We start from the raw sequence: 23,862 nt of genomic DNA, 5'->3' as shown, positions 1-23,862 counted from the left end.
CAGGTAAATGTGACTTTGTCCTCCTCCTGCTCTCATGTTGCAGGTCAAAATGGTTTCCTGTATAGCAATAAACCCTGTCATTCTGTAGCTGCATGAAAGTAACTCAGTCCATAACCACGAATAAAACTACAAGTAACAAAATCAGTAATTGCTCTGGCTGTAATTCAACCAGATGCAAATTATTCACCTTTTTAAAGGGCTACTTAAAAACAAATAAATTACCACCCCTCCCCCTCAGATTTTGAAGGAAGATCTTAATTTCCTGCCGTTTGCTTTGGTTTAAAGTGGGAACTGGGAACTCTTGAGTGACCACATATGTAAGAATCAGCCTTGCCTGGTGAGCAGAGGGTTAAGGCTTCCCAAAGTACCAGCCCTTCTTTAACACTGGCTCCTATGATATTACAACAGCCCTCTTGAATCCTGTTTCTATTAAGGATGGCATAGGAAGAATGTATCAACCTAGAAGTTATCAAACACGAAATAAACAGGAAAGCAATATATCTCCCTTTGTTTAAAAAGCACCTGCTGCATCAACTAAGTTATAGCACAGATAGAACATGAAAAATAAGAGCTGGCATAGCCTAAATTGGAGAAACAATATTTCTGTTTGTTCTGCCACAGGAGCGACTCTTGTTGGACTGATGGCAAGGATGGATGGAGCCAGGCTCTCCACCCTGCTCCGCTTTCAGAGGCGGCTCTGCCTGGAAATCCCAGCCAAGGTGTGCTGTTGGCCAACTCTTAGCACAGGCAAAGCCAGCAAAGCGCTGGGCGGCTGAGATCATGGAGGCTGAGACAGCCAGGCTCGGTAGCGTGGCTTATTCCTCTGCACAGCTGAAGGCACTATAAAAAAGAGAGAAAATAAATTGGTTTTGTTCCAAATGAGACTCTGAGCCTTCACTGTTCCAGAGGGGTTGCAGCCTATGTCTTCTAGTTTGTACCTCTACTGGTGGATAGTTTTTATTTCTTAGTGGGGGCAATATGTCATTTTTATATACATATAGAATGTAACTGCTATTTAAATAAATATAATGTAATTACAGATAAGCTCTGGAGAGCAAATTAACCTCATCTTGTGTTTACTACAGGGGCATAGAAATAGTTTAAACAATACGACTTCATTATTAGCAAATTAGAATAAAAATAATGACATTATTACACTTGCAATATTATTCTGCCATTATTGTTAAGATTTTAAACTTCTGAAGTGTGCCAAATGCTCTGCAGAAAACCACAGGGCTACATTCAGACCGTCAACTCTAAGGACAGGATTCAGCTCCAGGCTAAATCAAGGTGCCACCTCTTATGCTGCATGTATAAGTTTGTATTACAGTCCAGGGGGGCCCAGTCAATAGAGTCAGCAGAGCATAGAGAGTGATTCAGTTCACTAACAAGGTCACATCCAGAGTGATTCAGCTGCACAAACACAGACATCAAGTACCATTTCAGATATTATAGGAACCTTGCTGGCATAGCAGCAGTGAGCTTACTGATTTGCTACCACATCCACCAGCCCTTGCAGCTGTTTCAAGTGTCCTGGGACATCCAGATCGATGCAGACATCTATGTTTAGATACCCTCAATAGCTGGGAGGACAAGGGCTCAGTGTACTGTATCCAGTTGCCTAAACTGAAATAGGCACCTAATGATGTTTGTGATGCTTGAAAGTGCTTCAAAGGCAGTACCAGAAGGTCATCTTCACCCTGTTTTGTGTTCTTGCCTGGTGAAGTCATCTCAGTTAGACATAGAGTATCTCAAATTGTCTTTTCTTAACATGGGCATCTATATCCCGCCATCCATTGCCTGTCCTGGGTGTTGGTCTCACTAATTCCCAGCTGTGGATATATATATAAGAGAATTCCCTAAGCAAAGTGCACTTGGAGTCAGATGGTCCAGGGCCAGTGGAAGGCCCCATGCTCCTGGACTAGCAGACGCACCAAGCACCTCTCATGGTGCTAGATGTTTATGCAGGAAACCTGACTCCACCTTGGTGCCCAAGACAATTGTTTCAGTTACAATCATGTTTTGTTAAGGTGCCTTGATGTCCAGCATCCCTGCCTGAGCATGGCCACCTAGAGCTGGTTGCCCACGCTCCACTTTAATATGACTGCTACTGAGACACAGTGGATGAAAACCTGAACACGAGCCAGCAGTGTGCGCTTGCAGCCCAGAAGGCCAACTATACCCTGGGCTGCATCAAAAGAGGGGTGGCTAGCAGGGAGAGGGAGGTGATTTTGCCCCTCTGCTCTGCCCTTGTGAGGCCCCCACCTGCAGTACTGCTTCCAGGCCTGCGCACCCAGCACAAGATGCTGAGCTGTTGAAGTGGGCGCAGAGAAAGGCCACAAATATTACTGGGGGGCTGGAGCACCCCTCATACAAAGAAAGGCTGAGGGAGCTGGGCTTATTCAGCTTGGAGGAGACTCCTGAGAGACCTCATTATGGCCTCCCAGTGCTTAAAATGAGACTATAGGAAAGCTGGGGAGAGACTCTATCCAGGAGTGTAGCAATAGGACAAGGGGTAGTGGCTATAAGTTAAAAGATGAGAGATTTAGGTTAGATGTTAGAATGAAACTCTTTTCTCAGAGAGCAGTGAGGCCCTGGCACAGCTGCCCATAGAGCTGTGGGTGCCCCATCCCTGCAGGCGCTCAGGGCCGGGTTGGATGGTGCCCTGGGCAGCCTGAGCTGGTGGGGGGCAGCCAGCCCACGGCAGGGGTGGGAATGGGTGGGCTTTAGGGTCTCTTCCCACCCAAACCATTCTGTGATTCTATGACAAACCTGCAATTTGTCAGTATGAACATGCTGAAATAGAACCAGACAAACACTCTTCCCAATTCCAGAAGAGCAGACAGAGAAGGCAGAGGAAGAAATAGAGGGACAAAGAGTGCATACAGGGAAGACAAAACTTCTTCACTGAATGCAGAGAACAGAAAATGAGAAAGTAAGATCAAGAAGCTGGGGAGACAAGTGTCAGCTTTAGGAGGACAGAAAATCAGATCATTGCTTACACCTTGGGAGGAAAGGAGATTAAGGCTGAGGGAGAACCTGTGAGATGCCCAAGTCCTCTGCAGGAGGTGGCAGGGGTCAGTAAGTGTCTGGTGGAGTACAGGGGTGAGGCTGGAGTAACCCTCTGGATTTTAAGAGCACAAACACTGCTGTGTGTATTTTGAAAGAAAAAATAAAAAAGAATTGTAAAAAAGAAATAATTGCCTTATTCCTGCAAGTATGTCCCAGACCTCACATGCTCACTTCATAATTTAACTCGCTCTCTATAACTATTCTAAATCCCCTATGAGATCCACTATTTTTAATATTTTAAATAACTCAACAAAGATTAAATAAGGAGTTAGTGGTTTTATCCTTCTATGGATAACAATGTGAGGCTTTTCCACCTGTTTATTGCTGTGTTCTCTTCCTTTCTGTTCTGAGTACGTGACAGTGATGCTTTCTATTCCTCTGCTCTGAGAATTAACCTCCCCAAATGCTGACATGCTGTAACAGCTGTGGTTCCTAATTTGCACTAAAATGGAGTATTATTCCATAATGCTATGCAATTTGCCAACTCTTACACCTCCGCAGTCCTGAAATCTTTTTCTCTGCATCAGAAGACATTTGCATACATCAGGTCATAGCCGACTTCCTTATGAAAACCAAATGCAAACTCTGCCTGTTTTCTTAACGTTTCAGTAGTCTGAAATTCCTGTTATCTAGTCTGGTTGCAAAAAACCCTTTCAACCATGGTCCATTCATCTTGGCAGAAAGAGAGAGGAGAGCATCTCCTAGCCTGGGGCTTGGGACTGGGGCCATGTCTAAATCCCTACCCCTGTGGCTCTTAGAGGTGCGTACTTCATTTCTGGCTGTTGTCGTGATGGAGGTTATGCAGATCCTCCTGTTGATTTTGATCCCAAAATTTCAGCCTGTGACTGCCTTGGCCATCTAAGCTCAGTCTTTGATGGGAGGCTGCAGCATATACAGAAGTGATATCCATCCACAAAGAGCTGTACTGGATGTGGGATGGGGCTGCAAAGGACCAGTCATCTCACATGGCACCACTAGAGACCATTCAGGACATACAGTCATGCTCTTCTCACTGCCCCCAAGCTGAGCCACCCCCACATGCCACCCACAGAGCTGAGCGCTGCCTTCACAGTGGGCGTCAGTGGGTGATTTTGTGGATGTGGCAAGGGGCAGAAAAATACACAGTTCAGCCCACTTCATTCTTCAGTCTTCAGGAAGTGTCAGAATTGAATTTCCAGATGTACCACTCTGTTGTGAATCTGACTGAGAGATTTAAAGCTTCAAGAACGTATTTCTTTCTTGTTCTGATGCAGATGAAAACTCACAAGAATAACAATTCTCCCGGGATTTTTGCCCAGGAGTAGTAGAAATATCAAGCATGCAATCCGTTTTGTAATATCTCTGACTTTCCTGTTCAAAATCTTGCAAGGAAATTTTCCAGGACAGCTGAGTCTAAAGCAAAGTGCTACCCAGACAAGGTCTCAAATCCAAATGAGTCCAGATAACTTTTTATTTTTCTTTGATCATTTACAATAATACTTTGGGCTACTTAATGGTCCAACCTCAGTAGTTGGTGCTCTGCTATCAGGAAATTTAGGCACAAATGGAACGAATTGGCCACAGAATAAGCACAACAGAGGGTTGCTCCCTAGTGGCGTACAGTTGACCATGGGTAGTCCAGGTGGCTTGCTTTGTGCTGCCCTTATTTTTACATCTCTACAGCCACTATGTGATTGTGCAATTGGTAGAAAAGCAAGATGCTGGCCCAGCACTGATCTGCAGTAGACAAAAGTGCAAGGAGAACCTGTGAGCCAGGAATGCCTTAACCTTGACCAGGCTCTGCATGATGGACACATGCTTCTGCCCTTGGCTTTCTGTCTGGGTCACACTGCAGTTCAAATGAGGCATTTTGTAAAAGGAAAACCAACAAAAGTATAACCACCAGATATTTACAGCTATTCCACTTTACATCACAGAAGTGAGATCTTATTAGCTTATATCCTGCACGTCTGCATCCTCTCTTTCACTGCAGCACAGATAGCGCTGGGGTACAGTCACAGGAAGAAAGATGCATTGGCAGGATCTGATGATCTCTAACACTGAAAGATTTTTAGAGGAGAAAAGAAGAAGAAAAGAAAGAGGAGAGAGAAAGAAAAGTGCATAGGGCACTTTGTACTCCCATAGCAAATGGTTCAAGGCCTATAATGGGTAAAAGGCTGTGGCAGAAAAAAAGAATCAGAAGGGGAGGACTAACATGTAAGAAACTACAGGGCCTCCCTTTTGCAAAGGAGAGTGAACAGAAGTGAAGATTTGTGGTCTACAGCTGAGAAACCCTGACTTGACATCCTGTCCTGGTTTGGTACTTGAGAAGCCCTTTAAGACAGGGTAAAGCATTCATGGGCAGAAGATAGGTAGGAGTGAGGAAGAAAGAAGAATCAGCTGTGTTCCAAACCTTCCCTAAGGAAAGTGGCACCTAACAGTGCCCACTGCTGTCCCTGTGAGCTCTGCTGGAAGCCAAATACAAATGCAGCATGCTCTGGCTACATTTGTGGGGAATCTGTGGCTTAGCTCTTGGAAATCTGACTCTTTGTATGACAGATATTCTTCTCAGTGTGGTGCAAACTGTTTGGTATCCCCAAAAAGAGATTCCCAAGCACACCTCTCAGTGACTCCCCGCAGATGATTCAGACCAAGTCTCTGGCTCAGGACCCGCTGCTCACAAGGGCGTGCACAGTGCATGCAGTACCAAGGGCTCTCAGTGTTACTAAGAGGATCTGTGTAACAGAACAGTTACATTACACAGAAATAATGGCATTCACACTTACATCAGACAAAAGCAACGGTATCAGGCTTGCAGACACCCACAGCCCTGCTTAGCTTAACACGACCAGTTATTCTGGGAGTTGTGGGGAAGAGCAGCCGCACGCTGCCCCAGCTGGGGGAGGCGGGCAGGCAGGGCGTGCTGCCTTTGGTGCTCCGGGAGCCCAGAGGCCTGGCAGCCGCTCCAAAAATCCGCCCGCAGCTTCCACCTGCAATCAGCACTTTTATCTCCAAGACAAACACTGTCTGTGTGCCATTTCCTGGAGCTGTCAGGTAATCACGGCTGTCTGTGTTCTCCCAGCAGATTTCATGGCTACAAGGCCTCAAAACAGAACAGCCAGGCAATGAGAAATTTCTCTGGAGGAGATGTGTTGACTAAACAGCTTGAGGTTTTTACTCACAGTAGAAGTAAAATTGATTGTGTGTACCTGCCCAGTCCAAAGCCCACTCGTGTTCCGCAGAAATACAAAAGCATTGTGCTGTGCCACAAGGAAAGGAGGCAGAGATGCCATAGAAGCCGTGAGGGTACAAGGTCAGACCCAGCAAGGCCCACGACCTCCTGTGTGGTCACACAGAGGATGGAATCCTGCAGTGCAGAACGCCTCCAGTATGGATTCCCTCAGCACCTGACAGGACCTGAGGCCTGTGTCGATCCAGCCCTGTCTCCAGCTGTGCCAGGAGGTGGGCTGCCTGCTTGGGGACTGTGTGAAATGAAGTGTGACATGCAGCTCATTCCTCTGGGTCTAGCTCCTTCTTATCTGCGTTGTCCTGATGTGGAGATGAAAGGATGCCTTCCAGGATGTGTTGGCTGGAGCTACCGGCTGAATGGGCGGCCAGCAGCATCTGGTGAACTTCTCTCTGAGGTGACAGTGGCACATCCTGGATGTGTTGACCTCAGCTTTGAGGTCTTTAAAAGGCAACAGCACCCTGTATTTTGATGAACAGCAAGAGTAAGAAAGGTAAGATGGGAAACACATTCATCAACCCAGAGCAGTGGGTGCTGTCCAAGCTAGTAACACCAAGACTTCATTTACGTATGCCATCTCGGAGGAGGAGGAGTGCTTAGGGTGCACATCTGCTTTACATTTCTAGGCATTCATGTGTCTGCATGGTCAGACGATTCATGCCTGACATATCTAAAGCTTTAACTGGTGGTCTGATTTCCTACCTGCTCTGTAGCTGTAAATCAGGTGTTCCTCCAACAGTCTCCTGGGCAGGGTAGGAGAGGTGAATCAGATCTTGCCAACTCAGAACAAGGTGCAAGAAATACAAAACCAGAGCTGCAATCATACCCAGGCAAGATCTGTCCTGACAGGGAAAAACCGGCTTAAAATGCAGTAGAAACGAACCAAATGAAAAAACATTTAGAAAAATAGCTGATGTATTACTTATACTAGATGCACTTTAAGTGTCTGAGAGTAATGAACTGGTACCTCACACAAATAGAAACTAAAAGGGAAAGGTTTCACATGGATGGAGGGATGGTAAATAATCCTGCTGTATATATTGTTCTCTGAATGTAAACCTACTTCACACTCCTGTAGGCTAGCACACCCCCCATGCAAACATCTTTACTCTGAAAGGCTTTTATTTATTTTCATCTGAAAAGAAAATTTCTGTTGCCCAGAAAAGATGAAAGAATATTGAACCAGATCTAACACAGCCTGCTGTAAATAGCAAGAATAGAAAACGGAGGTGCTCTCAGCAATCATTTTTCCTTTTTGTTGCAAGCAGTTAACCTGGGATGCACAGCCTGGACAAGCACTGTGTTTTCTGGGAATGGCTGGGCCCTGGGCTGGAGGGTATGATCCTAGAGGTTGAGAAGCAGCAATGGATGACCAAGAAAGACAAACATCATTTGCTCATCAAAACTTTCAGCTTACTACTTAGCAATTTTAACAGTGAAGAAGAGCATGAACAGCTTGTCCTTAGAGTACCTCTGTAACACAAGTGCTATGATGAGAAGAGTAATCTGCTAGATAACTGTGTGCTGCCTCCTCTCTCTTCTAACCCCTATGGACGCAGGAGGCAGGGAGCCCACACAGATGTGAAATGTGAACCACTTGGTCTCAGCTCACAGCCATCTCCTGGCCCAGCAGCTCAGTGAGGGCCAGTTGCTTGGAACAGCCCATGCAACACGACTGCTCCCACTGCAGAGTGGCCAGGTGCTGAGACAGCTCGTTGGAGCTCTCCCAGCTATTCCAGCAGGGTTTTTCTCCGATTATCCTCCCACAGCCCCTGGGGATATGATTAATTCATAGAGCATCACTGAAGGCATCTTTCTGTGGCATATGGAGTTAAAGTGTCCTCTTCACAGAGCTGCCTGGGGACAACTGTGAAATTTGTACAGACAATCCCACTAGGTAGTCAATCTTGTAAAAGCATTGATATTACAAAGTAAATACAAGTGATCTATTTGTTTAAGGTTATTACTGTGACCGACAGGGTATTAAAACAATCTTTCTACTGACAAAAGATATCAGGCCTGCACTCCCATTTGATGTTCCTAGGCAGCCTTTTTCTTCTCTCTTTCTTAGCCACTAAGCTTTGGGGTGTTCATCAAATTTGACTGATATGGAGATTGGAATACACTGCACAACCATCCCATTGAAATTCAATTCAGATATGGGCTTAAATTATAAAAAGAAACCTTAGCTAGTAATAACACTTTGATGTGCAGATGCATAAAAGTTTTAACTTTTACTTTCTTCTGAAAGAAACCAGCTTCTAGTCACGCTATTTGATTTATATTTTATCTTTTAATACATCCAAAGCACGAATATTAAACATTGCCCTCTGTGGTCAGGAAAATTATAGTGGGTACCGTATGAAGACTTCCATTTCATCCTTTAATCAAGGTAGTATATGGACACTTCCATGAAACGTGAATATACTGCCCAATACTTAGAGTAAAAAGGTCAGTCCCTTCAAACCTGGCCCCTTTTCAAAAGCTTACCAGTTCTTTTCGAACTGGAAATTTCAGCTAGGAAAGGACGTTGGTTGGATTTTACATTCTGGCAGCAGACAGAGCTAAGCAAGAAGCCAGCACTGGACACAGTGAGCAGCTGGACTGATCTGTGCTTTGTAGCCCCTGCCATGCTCTCCTGGATGCTTTTATTCTGAGGCCTGCCTGCCAACTCTCCACTTTGCTTATTTTTTTTTATTTTTGCTTTTATGTACAATTATCCTACAGTGGCAGATCTTGGCAAATCCATTAGTGTTTTAACTTCTCTAGTCTGCTGTACCCAAATCTTCACCCAGTCCAGGGAGAGGTACCACCATTCCTTCACTCACACCCACCTTATCCTTCCTTGGGATTTTACAGCATCCAACAGCTAGTAAAAAATTATTTGCCCTCATAATCTTCAAGCTTAGCAGTAACTGTAGGCTTAACAATAATTAATTGTTACTAAACTATAATTCAGTTATTCTTGTGAGAATCAGGCTTCATTCTAACCGCATTGATCTGCCAAGATTTTGTAAACATTAACATGAGAGGTGATCATCCCTCTGTGCTCAACATTGGTGAGGCTGCAGCTTGAGCGCTATGTACAGTTTTGGGCCCCTCACTACAAGAAAGACTCAATTGCCTGTAATATGTCTAGAAAATGGCAGCAAATCTGCAAAGGGTCTGGAGCACAGGTCTGATGGGGGGTGGCTGAGGGAACTGGAATTGTTTAGTCTGGAGGAGGCTCAGGGGAGACATCATTGCTCTCTACAACTGCCTGAAAGGAGGTAGTGACGAGGTGGGGATCAATATCTTCTCCCAGGTAACAGTAACAGAACAAGAGGAAATAGCTTTAAGTTGTGCCAGGAGAGGTTCAGGTTGGATATTAGGAAAAAAAAATTCTCAGAAAGAACAGTGATGCATTGGAATAGGCTGCTCAGGGAGGTGGTGGAGTCACCATCCCTGGAGGAGTTTAAGAAACGTGGAGATGTGGTACTTGGGGGCATGGTTAACGGGCATTATTGGTCGTAGTTGAATGGCTGGACTAGATGATCTTAAAGTTCTTTTTCAATCTTAATGATTCTGTTTTTCTAAGACTGCACATCTCTACCTCTAACCCTCAGCCCTAATTCTAGCTTTGAATCCAGCCCAGCAATACCTCTGTGTCCTCAAAATTTAACATGGATGATTCCAGAAATAAATTTAGCTTATCATTAACCAGAACACATTCATCTTGCTTTCATCTCTCATTTTAATATTTCATGTTTCCCCTTTTGTAACCTGGAACCATGACCCTAAGCCAAACCATGTATTTATACCTTGATGTTTTGGGATCTATCAGCATTAATATGTCAATATGAGGGATGGACTAAAGAGCTAGATTTATGTCTCAGGCCTTCAAAGGCTGGGGTGAAGCTCTGTACCCACAGTGGGGATTTCAGCAATATGCACCAGAACTACATAGTGGCCTTTACCACCCCATAGGAGGCACAGGGCTGCCAATGCATAACCCTCCCTCTTCAGGTTCTTAATTCCTGTTCTTTAAGCAGACCTTAGCTTAAGTCAGACACACAGCCTGTGAGAAGCTGTGTTCCAGGGGAACCAGACTTCACTCCTCTTCAGGAGTTCAAGAAGTGTGCCAGCTCTTTGACATATGGTTTCCCAAAAAAATACCTCAAACCCAAGCCTTGTGTAGATCACAGCACAGTCACCTATCCCAGACCAGAATAAATCATACCTCTTGAAGAAGCTTTGGCTCTTTCCTCCAGCCTGTGCTATGCTCTAAGGTATGTCCCAAACTGTGTACAGCCAGATCAGGCCAATGCCCCACAGGGGACTGTGTTAATAACCAAACAATACAGTCAATTGCATATCCTGGCTCTGTTTAATTTACTGCTATAGATATAGCCACAAATGCAGTAATAAATACAGCCCTGGAGGCCCCGAGATCAGAAGGCATGTTCTTTATCCCACTCCATCTCTGTCTTAGCTATAATGCCATAAACAATAACTTTGCTAGATAAAATAGAAGTAATTCTACCCTGCAGGCACCTGTCTCAATTCTAGCATGGGAGATTTGGCAGAATACAATGCAGATAAACAATAAATGATTAATTTTCCAGGCCTGGCAGGTCTCTGTTGTACAGGTTATTGCTGGGTATTAAGTCCTAGGAGTAAAAAAGTAGAACCAGATAATTGCAGAGCAGTTCAGATGAGAAAGGACATCCCTGCAGAGATCTCTGGCCCTAGCTTCTGCTCAAAGCAGAGCAGGTCTTTGCCCAAGACAATGCTCCATTACAAGTTTGGCCATCCCCTTCCAGTTCATAACTACTCCCCTTGAAAAACGTTGTTCTTCTGTCAAGTTTGGTATTTCTGTTGTTGCAGCCTGTGACTGTGGCTTCTCACCCTTTCATTCTGCATCTCTGAGAAGAGTTTGGATTTGTCATCCCTATGAACACTCCATTCCTTGGGCTGAGTTAGGCTCAGTGTTTTATTTCCTCACAGCCTTGAGTTTAACTAAATTAAATGGTTACTTTTTGTGATTTTTTGTCAGAGGGAAAAGTCTTCTCTGCAGACAGAAGGAGACAAGTAAACGCGCCAGACCAATGTGGAGGATTACAGTGGTGGTACAGATGGCCACTGTTTCAGGATAAGGAAGAAGTGGTTGCTGTAGCCTGTGCTGACTGCAGGCAGCAATGTAGGCTGCTATGAAATGAGGCCAATAGATCAGAGCAATTTCTGAGCACTGTAGTAGCACAGCATGATATGCAGCGATCATAAAAAAAAAATTATTTTTCAGCTCCTATTTCTAAATCCTACCTCATAACTATCCATTTCATTCCCTAACAAATGAAGAAATGCAACCAAGCCTAAGGCAAATCAGTCATCTCAGTGAACACTGCTCCTCTTCTCAGCAAACAAGCCTTGCAGGACACAGCAGTGGCACAAGCGGTTCTGTCACAGAAATCCCACATTTGTGATATGTGGAACTATAATGTGCATGATGCCAATGGCACCAAATGTAACAAAAGGCTGCTATTTTGTGAGACTTTGTACCATACTAAGTTTCCAGCCCTGGATTTCGTAGACCTCAATGCCAACCTCACTATGTACCAGGTGATGGCATCTCTGCTTCAGTGAACTGTAAGTCACTCTGTTTGTTGGCACTGGCCCTCCTCAGAGACTCTGAGAGCAGAAAGAATCCCTAATTTTTCAACACCTGGTTTGCATGCCTCACTGAGTCACGTAGCTTTGCTGTATGCTGTGCAGTGCAGGATATGACCTTCAGCAACATGATCTAGCTTTGAAGTTGAAGATAACTTCAAAGTTGGCCCTGCTTTGATTGCAGGGTTAAGCTAGAGGTCCTCACATGACCTTACCAACCTTAACTGAGAGCCTGCGTGCGAACTCAGCTGACACCAGCCTCTCACCTGAGCTTTGTAATATCAACCAAGAAACCCATTTATGCATTCCTTTCTTTACCTAAACACAATGCCAATGACAGCCTTATTGAGAACCATCCTGTCTGGATCTGCAGTAGAATTAACTCATGCTATTTGCCAATGCTGACGTACAAATGTGGGGTTCGAAATACACTCAGTAAAATTCTACATCAACCCAAGGAAGGAAAGAGAAGCCATCTTTTGCTTTCACATCACACCCCTCTCATTCACAGTTTTTAGAGTTATTTGAAAGTCTCACCTGTATGCTTCTGGCTTCCTAGCAGTTCTTTGGCTATTTCAGTTCAGTCTTTCCTTCTGGGATCAGTCCGTGCCCAATGCACTTTTCCCTTGTTTACAGAGGCACTGACTGCTCTCCTCTACTCATCCCAAGTGAAGTGATTTCCTGTCCCTCAGACTCTTCATTTTCTTTTCTTGAGAATGATGGTGAGATAAATTTTCATGGGTTTCTAAAGACAATTGTAAATATTACCTTAACACAGCATGTGAAAAACCAAGCAAAAAGCTTGGAAGTTAGAGGTCACCTCTAATTTAATAATTAAGTCAGAGTGGGATGTCTCTGATATAACTTGCTTGCTTGGTTTGCAATGGAGGAAGAGTTTCCCCTCCAGGATGATGGCAGCTTCCAGCTGTGCCAAAGTGCATCCTGGCACAGAGCTGGAAATTGTGCCCTGCTCAGCTCTGGGGGAACAACAGCTTCATGGTGCCCTTGCTGAGGGCACAGGGACGTGGCAGCATCATTTCAGATGGATTCCATTTTTCTACTCAAGTGAAGTAGAGTTTCAAAACGAGAGAAAGCATTTAAAGGGAATAAAAAAAAAACACTACTTCTCAATGAATTTTCATGTCAAGGGTTACCATCTAGCTACAAAATCTCCGTCGCCCTGTGAAATACCAAATACGTATCAGTGCACAAAGCCTACATTTTCCAAGCAGATGGTCAGTGGCAGATGACCTAACCCACCAGCTACTCATTCCAAGCTGCAGCTGTGGCTCAGGTTAATTTTCCTGCCAAGTCTTAACTATAATTTAAATTTCCTCCACTAGTTAAGCTGAGCAATCTGTACTTCGGATCTCTTGAGCATTAATAAAAGAGTTATGAGAAGTTTCAGGATAAAAGGTTAAGCCCATAAAAATATGCAACTCATTTATAAAAATAACTCCATCAGGTTTTTCACAGGCTGTAAAGACAAGGATGTTAATTTCTGCATTGGTAATAAACTTGGGACTTCCAGTAGTAGAAGTCACAGGGGCAGCCTCTCTTTGGGAATCCCAAACTTTACAAATCTGAAACTAGCCTGCTTGCTTCACTGGCATTTTTGGCTTCACAGTTGTGACATTTTATACTTCACAACCAGGGGAATCACTCAGAAGGCAGAGACACAACCTCAGTCAACTCAGGGAGGCTCTCTGGAGCTCGCTACCTCTCTTATGAAGCTCAGGTCCTTTTCTGATGGGTTGCTTAACCACAGAACCCAAAACTCCCAGTGGGATTGTCCTTCCTAATAAGTCAGGCTGTTTCAATGAGTCATGTTCCCTGTTGCCTAGAGCTGCTGCTTGCAGGGCATCAGGGACAGTCTCCCTGCACCCCTGACTGTGGCAGTGTCACCTTCAGAGTGATGTTTCAGGATATCTCAAGCACCCTGATAGCTTTTGTGACTAGGGCAAGTCTGCCTCCCTCTGGTGAACAAAGGGAATCACTGGGGCTACCTCAGACACAGACATCCAGAGGTCATGTCAGCCTCTTCCTTTCTTTCTCAAGTCGAAGAGAATTAACTCAGTCAGAATTACAAATTGAGTACAGCTGAAAACAATAAACCATTCCACAGTCATTCATTAAGGTTGGAAAGCCCAGTAAGATCATCCTTCAACACATGCATCTGTCTGCTCCAGACCACGTCCCTCAGTGCCACATCTCCATGTTCCTTGAGCACCTCCAGGGGCAGTGACTCCACCACCTCCCTGAGCAGCCTGTGCCAGTGCCTCACCACTCCTGCTGAGAAGAAATTGTTCCAAATGTCCAAGCTGAACCTCCCTGGGCAAAACTTAAAGCCATTATCTCTTGTCCTATTGCTACCTGGGAAAAGAGGCCAACCCCCACCTCTCTAAATCCTCCTCTGAGCTAAGCTTGTCAAAAAGTCAAGGTTTGTAAGCTGCCCAGCGCATATACAAAGTCAGTGGGGTCTGGAGACAACTTTTAAGCTTTACTAAAAGCCCCAAATTTCTTGCTATTGCTGTAAAATACTATGAGAAATGTTTATGCAGTTCCTCAGGAGCTCAGAAATTACTTTAAAATAAATCAGCTTAAAATAAACCCAATAATTCCTTGTTATACTTGATACCATATTCATCCTCATATAATCAGCTTTTCTTGCTAAGCATTAGCTTGTATTTGCCTATCAATTTTAAAAGGTCTGTTCTTTCTTCTCCTCATCGAGAAGCCTTTAAAGCCTCTTCCTCTGCAGCATCTGCTGGGTAGACGGGGAAATGAAATGCAAGCATGTGGCACACAGTGCTACTCCAGAAACAGCAGCCCTGGGTTGGCCATAAATAGGCAGCCCATGCTATTTATTAGGAGATATATGAATTTATAGCAAAACATAAAGCTCTGTTGATATGGCCAGGGACAACCATTGCAACAAACCCCAGCAACCAGAATTTCTTGCCTGTTTGATGTCTCCATCCCATGGAACAAATGCACAAAGATTGTGAGGAGCTGTCAGCTGAGTGTGAGGGATGGGAGCAAAACCATGGCTGGTGGCAGCGAGACCTTTAGCAGCCCCTGGAAACCATCACCTCACTCAGACAACTTTAATCTCAAGTAAGACAGCTCACTCCAGGTTGGCCATCCCCTTAGATCTATTATTTTCTTCCGATTTGTGTTAAAAACGAGAGCAGAAGCAGGAGTGCTTCAAGCCTATACTGTGTGAATAGAAGTAGAAATAATAGTACTTTGCCTTTATGTAGCAGCTTTTTATCTGTAGATTTTAAAGCACTTCCACAAAAGGACATCACAGTCACTCTCCACATTCTCTCCCCCAGAAGAGAGAGAGCCAAGCTCAGTGACGTATCCCACCAGGGCAGGCAGCAGCCCCCAGTCCTGCGCTTCCTTCCCCTCCACTCACTCTTGAGCTCTCCGAAACACACAGGGCTGCTTCTCTCCACTGCCCATCCCTGGTACCTACACCATTTCCTGGGACAGGGACCAGCCCTGTTGGTGGGAGAAGCATCAGAGCACTGGGTGGAATGGGGCCAGGAGCCTGGTGCTGCACAGCATCATCCCAAGGCAGCAACAGCTCACTGGAGCACAGCCTGAAGAGCTGTACATCGCCCTGCCACTGGTGAAAAGGAAACAGTGAATTAGTGCTGTGCTAATAAAGCAGACCTCCAGGTGTGTTTGCTTTTCTTATTAATATGAGGTACACAACAAAAAAAGACCGATACATAGGGGAAAAGGAGTAGCTTGCTTGCTTGGTTCTACCTTAAGACAGGATGGTCCCATACAAACCAGAACCCTCCTTCATTAATAAGCCTCTAACATACACTCATGAGAACTGCAATACTCACTGCAGTGAGTTTTGCAATTCTCTGCAGGTATTTTATATCAACCAGGAATCTGCTGCAAGGTCCTCATGATTTGAGACAGAAAAGGGCTGAAAGCCCAGCACTTTCTGATGTTTAAAAGCATTTTAATCAGAGCAGCTGTACTGAATGGGTAAATGGCAGCAGGGAACCCTTCACAGCTGCTGGAGAATTTGGGCCTGCCCTTTACATGGGCAAAATGTGTCTTCTGTGCTTCTTGCTTGTGTGCTGCAAACCCTGTACAACACCAGGATTTCCATGGAGATGGAGGCATTGCATATTGTCGAGGTAAGGATGTGAATTTAAAATAGAAATATGATTGATCTTGCAGTGCTTCTCAGGGGGCAAGGCACTGTTATGCTAAAAAGCGTGCTTTGCAGTCCTCTGCCACCAGCAGCAGGGCGGCTGTTAACTCCTGCAGCACCGAACCCCATGCACCCAAGAGCAGTCTGCGGTAATGTAGGAGCGATGCACAGGCAGCACAGCTGCTTGTCTGCCTGCTTGGAAGCCCCAGCTTCCCTGCAGCATTAGCATGGCTGTACCACTGTGGCACTGCTCACCCTGCAGAAAGCTGGGAACCCTTGGGGGAGAGTGGGGGCTGAGCATTCTGTAGGATAATGACATGAGATTTTGGATTCGCGGAAGAACTTAGCAGGAAGAGTTAATGTATGTATATTTTTGATATATCAGTGCTCTGCTAATTGCCAGAAAACACGAGGAAAACATATTATTCAAGCCCAATAATAAGTATCTGGTGCCAAGATTTTCTCCTCCCACATCCCCCGCCTGCCACTCAGCACTTAAACAGAACTGGGAACCAGGAGGGAGTGCAGGGAATGTGGGCAGGTGACCCCGGAGGTGGCTTCATCTGCTTCTGGCTGACACAGGTCTCTCAGATGAATGTCTGTAAAGCTCTCTCAGGACTGAGAAGCCTCATATATATTAACAACAATGTGCATTGTGTATTAGAGGAAAATAAACAGCATGGCAATGCAGAGGTGTAGGCAGCCTTTGCACAGCTCTCACATAGATGTGCAGGGAGTGTTAGCCTGGAAGAGGCATAGGCATGCAGCTTGGGAAGGAGGCTTGGAGGCAGACAAGTTGGTCTTCTCCAACAAAAATCAAGGCCTGAGGAGTGTTAAAACATGCAGGTTACAGAAGAGCATGGCACAGGGACACACAGTGCTGAGTTTAGAGCCAGGATAGGGCTCCTCAGCCCAGGGCTGCTCCTCTGCCCAAGGCATCAGCACTGCTCTGAGCCACCTTCAGCACGAGGAAAGGCCTCAGAGCCTTTGGTCTTAGCAAAAAGCTGAGGACCTCCACGATTTAAATTTGTTTTATTTAGGACTGTAGCAGAAGGAGGGCATTAACAACACACCCCAGATTGTTGGTTGCACTCAAAGAAACCATAACTACAGGTATTTGTGGCTCCGCATCCTCTGGTCCTCTCTAAGATCTATCAGCCTTTGCAAAAGCTCAGGTGGCAGCAGATTCCACAGACCACAGAACCATGGAATACCCCAGGTTGGAAGGGACCCACAAGGACTGCACCTCAAGTACCTTGCTCAGTTGTAGGTCCCTCACAAGAAAGACATTGAGGCCCAGGAACTTGTCCAGAGAAGGGCAGTGAAGCTGGTGAGGGGCTTGTAGCACAGGTCTGATGGGGAGCAGCTGAGGGAACTGAGATGGTTCAGTCTGGAGAAGAGGAGGCTCAGAGGAGAGCCGTATCACTCTCTGCAACTGCCTGAAAGGAGGTTGTGGTGAAGTAGAGGTCAGCCTCTGCTCCAAGAATGTGTTTTTGCAGTGACCAGATCCCCTCTCAGTCTGTATTTTACCTGGATGTTCACAGAATCACAGAATGGCTGGAATTGTAAGGGACCATAAAGGCCATCTAGTTCCAACCCACCAGCTCAGGCTGCCCAGGGCCCCATCCAACCCAGCCCTGAGTGCCTCCAGGGATGGGGCACCCACAGCTCTGTGGGCAACTGTGCCAGGGCTTCACCACCCTCTGAGTAAAGAGTTTCCTCCTAACATCTAACCTAAATCTCTCTTATAGTTTGCAACCATTCCCCTTGTCCTATCACTACCCAACTGTGTACAAATTGGTCTCCATCTTGCTTGTAAGCTCCCTTCAAATACCAGAAGTCCTCAACAAGGTTTACCTGAAGCCTTCTCCAAGCTGAAAAGATCCTCTGGCAGCAGGGGGATCCAAACCCACAGCTGAAATAACAACCTGGATTCTCTTCTGGATACTAGAGAGCAGATGCAGAAGATGCAGATGCAGAAGGTGAGTATGGATTTGAAGCTGGTCAGAACATCACTGCTCTCAGTATAAAAGTAACTTTGCTTGAGGGACTCTGATACCTGAAGTAAAAGCAATTCACTGTCACCTTTTCTTTGGCAAAAATAGTTAAATTCCCCAGAGACAATTTCGAAAACAGCCCAGGGAATGCTTAGGCAAGCTGTGAAAGCAGAAGCCCCATCACACAGCCTTCTGCCACCATCCCCTAAGGGTTCTCCCTTGTGTGCCTCCTGGGCTGCTGCCCACAAGGGCCTTGGTGGGAGCAGAGTTCAGATACAGCCTTGTATCCTGTCTCAGTGAAGATTCAAATGTGACAGAAAGATTCAAGATAAAACAAATTTCAGAGAAAGTGACAAGGGGATTAAAATCCAAGTAGAGCATAAATAGACAGGGTTAGCATCATCAAAATGAAATTACTTTCTTCTTATTGTTCTTTACAGACTTCATATTGACCATGTAAGTGAACTGTTTTTCTGTAGCGTGCACAATTGACTTCGGGAAACTTCCTTAAATCAAATTGGAAATGTTTTGAGATTTCTCAGGAGAGTGAATGAGAAATAAATAGCAAAGCAGCATTTTGTCGAGGTGTCTAGTCACCAGCCATCATTAGATCTGACAGACAGAACAAGATGTTTAGAAAACTTACTGAATATGGTCTGTTATCTAGCTATGTACTGAGCTTTTTATCTGACGTATCTCTGATTTTCTTTGTATAAAAAGGACTCCGTTGCATTTGCAACAGAAATGTCTGTTTATCCTAAGGACCTCGTTGTCTACATTACATTGCTTCTGAGCACTACGCAATTTATTTTATGGCAACAGAGTTCTCTCTGTTTTAATGTTGCTGTGAAAAATTAGGAACATTGCAGTTTGGTGAAGGGCAGACAAAAATCTGCTCGTGTTTATACTTGAATAAATCTAAAACAACTGTTGACTTCAGTTGCTCATCTAGATACCCACTGGTGTAACAGGGGAGAAACAGCCACAGGATGCTCGTTTTTTGGATGATGATCGTGCCTGTAGGGCTGAGCCTGGGCTCCTCATAGATAATGCACAAACGCTTTGAAGAAGTCCTTGTCCCGCAGCCTGGATCTTCAGTCTTCTCCTGCCCCTGTCTCTGCAGCATTAAAGTGAATCAGAGACTTCAGAAGCCTTTTCCCTGGGTAGGGACTTACAGGCCATGATGAAGGCTCTTAAGCTTCTTCTGGATAAATTATATTGAATACTTGGCACCCTCTAAGCTTTTCCAGACTCCAAATCATTCTTGCAGCACTTCTCTGAATCCTTTCCAATTTATCAGCATGCTCTTTAAACTGGGGATCCAAGAAGTGGTCAGTTTGTTCCAGTAATGCTCTTGCTAATGCCTCACGGAGTGATAATTTCTCCTCCCGCCTCTCATGAGCACTTTCCTCCTTCACAGCCCAGGATTGCTGCAGCACTTTAGCCACTTGGTTAGACGGGAGCCATTAGCAGTCAGCTATCCACTGTGAAACCATTTCTTGGCCATTGCTTGCTGAAATACAGTCCCAAGTCCTACCCCTGGCACCTGCGTTTTTGTTCCAGCAGACGCATTTCTATCTCCAGCAGTTCAGCACAGCATTAAATGGCTCATTATTCAAGTGGGGCCAGACTGCTGGGCAATCTGATAGCCTTGAAGAGCTGCCCTTCAGCATCTTGCACTGTGCCATCGGCAGCCCTAGGGGCACTGCTGCACCCCCAGCTGATGTGGACCACGAGCAGGTAAATCCCAGCAAACACGCTCCTCTGGGATGCTGGCTCCTAAACAGTTGTTTTCCGGGCTCCATCCATTAGCAGATTTCTGAAGCCTTTTGATAGGGGTTTGTGTACAGAAATGCTGTTGGTTTTCTTAACAGAACGTCAGATGCTATCCAACAAGATGCCTGACAGTGCAGCGTCTGGCAATACATTTCTTCTATCAGCCCAGCCGAATCTCAAAGAAAAAGCAATATCAGGTTTGACAGAAATACTGCTCTGCGCTCATTTGCCTATGCATACAAAAAAAAAGCAATCAATCTGCAAAACCTTGGCAAATAAGAAAATACATTCAGTTATTTAAATTTTCAAAGAAAAATCTTTAGTTCATCCGCTTTGCAATATTCCTGCAAACAGAAAGGTTTCTCCTCCTTACTGATATGCAGCAACTCCCATCACATCTGAGACAGCTAATTTCAGTCTCAAGCCATTTAAAGCAGATGGATTGTAGTCATGCACAAAACTCTCTAATGAATAAGTAAAACTACAGTTACTTATTATATTACATAATAGCCATTTGTAAAGAACTGATCATTGAAGCAGTTGAAGTTTTCAGCTTCTCTTTGCCGTGCTATTTTTAATTGCCTTTGTCTGAGGAAGTTTTGTTGTGCATTTACTGCCATCCAGTGCTTCTGTGAGAGATTGCTCTCACACTCAGAGCTAACCCACAGCATGGCTGTTAGACTCCTCGTGAATTTGCCGGCCTCATTAGCAGGAGCAGTGCCACAGGTGTTTTACAGCAATAAGCTGTGCACGGCTCTGCCGCTGGCAGTGTTTGGTGATGCTGCAGTGTCTCACTGTGCTGACACTTCATAATGATAGGACTTAAGTGGCCCAAAGCAGTCCGTAGGGCTCAGCGTGCCCAGCATAGGAGCGGGCTGACGGAGCTGCTGTTTGCAGGTGTCGAAGGGAAAGCATTTCAAGATGAGCACCTTAAATTATTGTTTGCATTGGCTTTAGGATGTTAATCTTTTCTCTTTTTTTCCTCTTTATATCCTACCCAGGATTTGCTTTAGCACAGCCTGCAAATATTCACACAGCTCTCACAGAATGAACTACTTCTGCTTGGCTAGAAGTGAAAGCTCAGCACTTGAGAAGCATCCATCTTACCTGGATCGCACACTTCATAAGATCTGCACGCATCTGTACGACATCTAAGATTGGTGAAGCAACAGAGATTTAAATCTTAAAGAATATGTATTTTTCCTGTTTTCAGGAAGTGTAGAGGGGTGATCGTAATGAGCCGTCCATGTTGGGGGGAGGGAGGAAAGGTAATCATATGTTCTGCTTCTATGACCAAGCACTCGTGGCTTAATGCTGCAAGGGATAAACTGGGGCTTCAGGAAGGCCAGAAAATGTTACTGCAGATCTCCTGAGGAGCTTGGAAGAGAGTGAACCAGAGCAAACGAGGAGCTCGGGGCTGTGAGCTGGGAAGCCAGGCTGATTCCGGTCCTCGCCAAGGCACTCAGACCCCATTTTAGAAGTTCTGCAAGCACTCCTTGATTTGGGAATGTGTGAGATGCCTGAAGAGCTGTATGTATCAGACATTTTTGTGTTCTCAGAGTTTACCTATGCCATCTAGTGGTACTTTCCCTATTGCAATGAATAGTACATTTAGCAAGAAATTACTGAGGAAAAAAATATATATTAGTATATCTAAACTGAAGTCTGTTTTGCCATCAAGTGCTGATTTAAGGAAGCCTGAGCTTGCAGGATACAGCACTTGAACGCTTTTTTTTTTATTATTATTGTGAGGAAGGTCAAATGCTGGACCTCATTGCTCTGAGAGGTTATGGGATCTCCAGCCTCAGAGATACTCAACCCCAGCTGGATGTGGTCTTGAGCAAGCTGCTGTAGCTGATCCGGCTCTAAGCAAGAGTTGGAGCAGATGGTCTCCAGAGGCACATCCAGCCTTGGCCATCCTGTGATTGTGTGGTAAAATGTATGGATTTGTCCTGAAATAAAACACTGTATAGCAGCAGGAAAATATCGTGCAGCAATTCTAGTCAAAATTATAGCCAAACAGTTTAATTACATTCATGAGTTAACCACTTTTCAAGTTCTATTAAGATAATGAACCTCTAACGACCCAGTAACTCATAATAACATTCATAAATATAACATAATTTAACTTCTAATGTACTAAAATGTTGATGCATGTGTGCAGGTATCAGGATAACCCTGTACACGTATTAATGCCAAGCAGATGGTTAGATGAACAGAAAACCCCTACCTTTTAACACATACACTGCTGCAGTGTCAATACTCCAGACCAATGAGCTAGTTAATAAAGAACCAAGAAAGATTTTATGAGACTGTGCAAACTGTGAGGCAGCTCAAAGGAGGGAAAACCTGGCCCAGAAAACACTTGATACAGCCATGAATTCCTCACATAAAACATCAAGCACACCTCGTTCAGATGCTCTACGAATCTCAGGTGAGTTTGGCCCAGATTACAAATATATGGGATTTGCCTTTCCACAGCAGTATTGAACCAGGAAGGCTGGCACAGGAAAGCATCTCAGCTATCTTGACTCAGTTGCCCTGGTCATCTGATTCTGTCTGGCGTGGCACCCCACAAGTCACCCCATCCCCAGAAGCATGCATCCCATCAGCACCAAAGCCTTTGTCTCCCTGTACCACAAATCCACCACGTGCAGACATCTTTCCTTTTCCTTCTGTCTTTTCTCCTTGAGGAGGAAAAGGGCTTCTATAGCTCCCACTTCTGTAACACGACTGCCCACATCACAGTATGCATCCAAGCAGAGGGGTGCTCTTTGCTTAGTCGTTGTCTCACGTAAGCAGGAGGCTGAGGAACAGTTGAATACCATAATCCAGTACTATGTTTTGTGCTACAATGTTTTATTGTGTTTTACTTCCTTTTAGAACCATGTTAATTAAAAATCTTTGCCTCAGTTAATCTCTGTGTTTTACAAGGTTTCAACTGAACCCTTTAAAAAGTACTCTTCCTCCTTTATCATTTTTTCTAATTTTGTGCTTCTTTCAGAGTGGTGAATCAAAGAGAAATTAATCTGATTCAATTTGTGGTTTGTTTTTTTTTTTTAATTGATTCCAATTCCAGATCGTTTTTACACCTTTCAAATGGCTTAAATGGTGATGGTAGGGAAATGCAGATCCATTTTCACAAGAATAATTTTAAAAAAAAATTGTCCTGAGTACTTCCATACTTATCTAAAACAAATCACCAGAAGCACAGAAAAGATTTGAGAATCTGTAAAGGAGACCTGAACTTGGGGAAGAAGGGGCTGTGTTTTGGATGCTCTCTTCCAAGGCTTTCATCCCACTCATTTATTTTGCCTTTATCACGAAGGCTAGGAAGTGAAGAGCTATCCATTTGACTTCCCATGGAGTAAAAAGCCTTCAGAAGACATTTAAGTCTCCTGTGGGAGAAAACAAGGAAGATTTGGGGCAAAAGTCATTTTGTATCAATAACGTCCTAATCTGCTCTAGCCATCCTCTGTAATCTTCCAGTTCTGAACATTAAAAAAAAAAAAATCACTTATCAATGGATATTTTTAATTACCTCTCCATATGTAAAATAAATATCACAGATTCATAAAAGAAATGGCTTGATGTAGGGATTGCTGGGGGAAGGAAACAGGCTCTTTGTCTTCCTTTTCTTAAATGAAATGTAGACTTATGTCCAGTGCTTGGTTCACGAAGAGCACTTCCAACCTGGACCCACGCATGTTTAATGCCCAACAGCCAGGTCTGAGTCTGGCCCCAGATTGTCCTGACTGGAAGCTGCAAGATCTCAATGAGCTTTAATATTGCTCTGCCCTCAGCTCTAAATGAAAAACATAATTTAAGCATAATTAAAAAGATTAAAATAAAAATGTAGCACATGGCTGGAGCACAAGTCTTACGAGGATCGGCTGGAATTGTTTGGTCTGAAGAAGAGGAGGCTCAGGGGAGACCTTATCGCTCTCTACAACTGCCTGAAG

The 23,862-nt window shown here is 44.6% G+C and overlaps 2 long non-coding RNA genes across 3 annotated transcripts; one reads left to right on the top strand and one right to left on the bottom strand.

Moving 5' to 3' along the window:
- Positions 1-251: 251 nt before the first annotated feature.
- LOC116234969 (uncharacterized) lies at positions 252-6,790 on the bottom strand. Its single transcript, XR_004168254.2, has 3 exons — positions 6,234-6,790; positions 5,672-5,786; positions 252-840 (listed from the first exon to the last, which is right to left on the bottom strand). It is a non-coding gene; the product is annotated as an uncharacterized LOC116234969 (long non-coding RNA).
- On the top strand, positions 6,704-22,999 carry LOC149919410 (uncharacterized). 2 transcript variants are annotated; one of them, XR_016464543.1, is made up of 4 exons: positions 6,704-6,791; positions 17,948-18,109; positions 19,999-20,097; positions 20,902-22,999. It is a non-coding gene; the product is annotated as an uncharacterized LOC149919410 (long non-coding RNA). The 2 variants fall into 2 exon arrangements; XR_016464544.1 differs by lacking the exon at positions 17,948-18,109.
- The last annotated feature ends 863 nt before the right edge of the window (positions 23,000-23,862 follow it).

Source organism: Phasianus colchicus, chromosome 1 (assembly GCF_987193195.1).
Source record: "Phasianus colchicus chromosome 1, bPhaCol1.hap1.1, whole genome shotgun sequence".
NCBI classification, from domain to species: domain Eukaryota; kingdom Metazoa; phylum Chordata; class Aves; order Galliformes; family Phasianidae; genus Phasianus; species Phasianus colchicus.
This window is presented reverse-complemented; position numbering and strand designations above follow the sequence as displayed.